The 4,911-nt window shown below is 43.6% G+C and overlaps 1 pseudogene; it reads left to right on the forward strand.

Moving 5' to 3' along the window:
* The first annotated feature begins 644 nt into the window (after nucleotides 1-644).
* Nucleotides 645-4,247, forward strand: LOC119325743 (annotated as a pseudogene).
* Nucleotides 4,248-4,911: the final 664 nt, after the last annotated feature.

Below are 4,911 nucleotides of genomic sequence, written 5' to 3' on the forward strand. Positions count from 1 at the left end.
AAAAACTATGAAAAAAATATAGCTATGAAAAAAAGAAAAAAAGAAAAAAAGAAAAAAGAAAAAAAGAAAAAAAACTATGCTGACGGCTTTGCCGTCGGCATAGCTGCGGCATAGGGCAGATGGCCGGCGCGCCGCGGATCGGTGATGTGGCATCTATGCCGACGGCAGCCGTCGGCACAAGTGGTGGTCGGTGCGCCTCGGATCGATGACGTGGTTAGGGCATCTATGCCGACGGCCTCCCGCCTCGGCCGTCGGCATAGATCGGACGCCATTAGACGCACGTCACGGCGGGATCGCCGGGCCCGCAACTATGCCGACGGCCGATATATGCCGACGGCGGCTGTAGGCGTAAGTTTGGGTAAGCCGACGGCCGTTCTGGGCCGACGGGGGCCGTCGGCATAGGTCTGGATAGCCCGACGGCTTTATTACGCCGACGGCCTGGAAATGGCTGTCGGCATAGCGCAGACAAGGCCGACGGGGGCCGTCGGCATAGATATGGCCGTCGGCACAGGGCCCTGTTCCGGTAGTGATTGGTTCCACGATAACATCTGCTCTATGTTTTTTCTACAGGGGGTTTCCAACACATAAGTATTTTGCTAACATGAAGACAAGCATCCAGTAGACTTTGCACCATTTGAGGCACAATGGAGATATCTTTCCTCATGTTGCTGGTTCTCTCTCTGCTTGTGTTTCCTAATGGCATCTGCAAGAGTTTAGCTGCGAGGCCTCCCGTTGTGAATATTGGGTCTATTCTTCAATTTAACTCCACCACTGGAGGTGTTGCTGCGGTTGCCATCCATGCAGCCTTGGAAGATATCAACTCTGATCCAACAGTTCTAAATGGAACTACACTAAAGGTTCAAATCAAGGATACAAATTGCTTTGATGGTTTCCTTGGCATGGTTCAAGGTACGCTAGCTTTAATGTCACGCATTTATTAGGCATTGTTGAAATAGTTTTTGCTTCTCTTGTGGAATTGTGACAATGATACCGTATTCCTTGTATCAGCTTTGCAGTTCATGGAGACTGATGTTATTGCACTCATTGGCCCTCAGTGCTCTACAATTTCTCATATCATTTCATATGTAGCAAATGGGCTTCGAGTCCCTTTGATGTCCTTTGCTTCTGATGCAACTCTTTCATCGATACAGTTCCCGTTCTTTGTCAGGACGGGTCCCAATGATCTCTATCAAATGGCGGCTGTGGCAGAAGTTGTTGACTACAACCACTGGAAGATAGTGACTGCCATATACATTGACAATGTTTATGGTCGAAATGGCATTGCTGCTTTGGATGATGCACTCGCTTTAAAGCGCTGCAAAATCTCCTACAAGGTTGGGTTTCCTTCCAATGCTAAAAGAAGTGAGCTCATAAATTTGTTGGTTAGTGTCAGTTATATGGAGTCTCGTGTTATCATTCTCCATACTGGAGCTGAACCTGGACTCAAGCTTTTCTCTATGGCAAAACAACTGAACATGATGGGCAACGGCTATGTGTGGATTGCAACTGACTGGCTGTCTGCATATCTTGATGCTAATTCATCAGTTCCTGCTGAGACTATATCTGGCCTGCAAGGTGTTCTTACTTTACGGCCACATATTCCCAACTCAAAGATGAAGAGTAATTTGGTCTCCAAATGGAGCAGGCAAAGTAAAAAGTACAACTATAGTGATCTTCATGTAAATACTTACGGTTTTTATGTTTATGATAGTATCTGGGCAGTAGCTCGGGCTTTGGATGCCTTCTTTGATGATGGTGGTAGGATTTCCTTTTCAAATGACTCGATGTTGCATGATGAAACTGGAGGAACTCTTCACCTTGAAGCAATGAGCATTTCTGACATGGGAAATAAATTATTGGAGAAGATTAGAAAGGTAAACTTCACTGGGGTGTCTGGGCAAGTGCAATTCGATGCTGGAGGCAACCTAATTCATCCTGCATATGACATCATAAACATCATCGGAAATGGCATGCGGACCATTGGTTTTTGGTCAAACTATTCTGGCTTGTTGTCGACTGTCTCTCCAGAGGCTCTATATTCAAAGCCTCCTAATATTTCTCTCGCTGATCAGCATCTCTATGATGTTATTTGGCCTGGGGAGACTGCACAGAGGCCTCGAGGATGGGTTTTTCCTTCTAATGCCAAGCAGTTGAAAATTGGTGTTCCGAACAGATTTAGTTTCAAAGAGTTTGTCACGAAAGACAATTCTACTGGGTCAATGAAGGGTTATTGCATCGATGTCTTTACTCAGGCATTGGCTTTGCTTCCTTATCCTGTTAGTTACAAGTTTGTACCTTTTGGGAATGGTACTGAAAATCCTAATTATGACAAACTTGTACAGATGATTGAATCAAATGTAAGTATGGAATGCCTTTTTTCTTCCTCTAACCATTTCATCATCTTTATCGAAGAAACCATTTCATCATACCATGCTGACCAGGGGGGGTCTTATCCTGCAGGAATTCGATGCAGGATATCGCGATTACAATGAGGCGGACAGTAACTTTTGATTTCACCCAGCCATTCATAGAAACAGGCTTAGTTATCTTGGCTCCGGTTAAACAGCATATAACATCGTCCTGGGCATTCTTGCAGCCATTTACTTTGGAGATGTGGTGTGTTACAGGGTTGTACTTCCTTATTGTGGGTGTGGTTGTTTGGGTTCTTGAACATCGGATCAATGATGATTTCCGTGGTTCAGTACGTCAACAAATAATAACTATTTTCTGGTAAGGAGCTGACTTGCACCTTTTGTATCGTCAACAAATAGTATATCATTCCTGTTTTCTTAAAAATGTTGATGTTTCAACAAGTCTTGTGCAATATGTTTGCATACAGCAAGCACCTCAGAACAGTTGCCAGTTAACATACCCAAATGAAGCATCTAGTGATTACCAAGGAACTATTATCTTAATGATCTTGTGAAACGTATATATGCACAGTATATATATTCGCTTAATGATATTTATGATGCATTGCTCTTTTTTTTTCTGTTTTCACATACTTCTCCACATGCATTACAAATGTTCTTATCATGGCGTGATTCCTTGCTCTCAGATGTGATTATAATTTCTATTTTGATTGCATGCAGGTTCAGCTTTTCGACGTTGTTCTTCGCACACAGTGAGTAAACCAACCTTCTCTATTATGTGTCTTTTTGTCCATAGATAACATTTTGTTCTGAGGCATGGCTCGTGATTTCATCTGTATCTGCCCGCAGGAGAAAATACAATGAGCGTCTCAGGGCGTGGTGTCCTGATCATATGGCTATTCGTTGTTCTGATAATTGTATCCAGCTATACCGCGAGTCTTACTTCCATCCTGACCGTGCAACAACTTGATACTTCTATAAAAGGAATTGATGACCTGAAAAATAGCAACGATCCTATTGGTTTCCAAGTTGGTTCTTTTGCACAAGACTACATGGTCAAGGAGCTCAACATCTCACGGTCAAGGCTAAGAGCTCTGGGTTCACCACAAGAATACGCTGAGGCCCTCAAGATAGGCCCTAAGGAAGGAGGTGTTATGGCCATTGTCGACGAGCGCCCCTATGTTGAACTGTTTTTGTCAACCTACTGCAAAATTGCGGTAGCTGGCACAGATTTCACCAGCAGAGGATGGGGCTTTGTAAGTACAGTTAAACCATATTCTTTTATATAAATCAGAAATAAGAGCAAAATATTTTTCTGTTAATATCCTGGAATAGAAGTTTTAACTTTGAATAGTTGTGGCACTTATCTGCGGCTACTTTGTTTCACAAATAAAAATGTAGCACCTTACAAGTTCATTCTACCAGGCATTTCCAAGGGACTCCCCTTTGCAAGTAGACCTCTCCACCGCAATCCTGTCATTGTCAGAGAATGGGGAGCTGCAGCGGATCCATGACAAGTGGCTCAAGACAGGGGAATGCGCAACTGACAACAACGAGTTTGTTGACTCGGATCAGCTCCGCCTTGAGAGCTTCCTTGGTCTGTTCCTAATCTGTGGCGTGGCATGCGTCCTCGCATTGCTAATCTACTTTGGTATCATGCTACGCAAATACCTGAGGCATGAACAGAGGAAGAGCCTGAGAAGATTCATCTCATTCGTCCATGGCAAGGATCCACCAAAGAACAACGAGAGGCGGTCCATGAGCCTGCTTGGAAGCTCGACGCCGGCAACGCCGACGAGCAGCCTTACTACCCTTGAGATAGAAAGGCCGGCCAGGGAAATCAGAAATGGAAGCGTTATTGAAATGGAAAGCTAGTTCGTGCTTTGTCTCTCAAGGCAGCTGGGCAACTGTTTTGTGTATAGCAACAATGCGGCCGACTAACCTAGGTCCCGGTAACCTAGGTTGGAAAGCCAAACACCAGGGATGTATAGAGGGGGTTCAAATACTTCTTAAAGGAAGGATTGATAATAAAAATAAAAAATATCGAAATGCTTCTCTCTCCCACATAGATCACTTTATTCTTTGCATGGCTGTATTTTTGGGGGATATCTTGCCACTTCAGAGTTGGCGTTTGGGGGCGTGATCTGTTCATGTGTTCAATTGCGCGTAGTGTGGTTATTCCAAGTCAGTAGGATTGTGTCACTTCAGTTTGATAGTATGCAGGGACAGAATCTGCCGGCTGCAGCTAGTACCATTTGATGTGTGCCGATGCCTGTAGATTGTAGTACTATACTTTGATGCTTGTTCATAAACTAGTTTAGATGGAGCCACCCGAAAGATATGTTAGTTTTCTTTTTATTGGCTTATATACTCTGTTTTGTCTGAGTTTTATTCAGGGCAACTTTGAAGCTTATCTTAGGGTGGTCGGTAGAAAAATGTTTAGCACCTTCCACAACTCATAAAGAAGATAATTAAAAAGAGCATAGGAATAAATAGTTATGATCTTATTAGGAAAGTTAAGAAGAAAGCCAACACTAGG

This window comes from Triticum dicoccoides, chromosome 6B, assembly GCF_002162155.2.
Source record: "Triticum dicoccoides isolate Atlit2015 ecotype Zavitan chromosome 6B, WEW_v2.0, whole genome shotgun sequence".
In the NCBI taxonomy this organism is placed as follows: Eukaryota; Viridiplantae; Streptophyta; class Magnoliopsida; order Poales; family Poaceae; genus Triticum; species Triticum dicoccoides.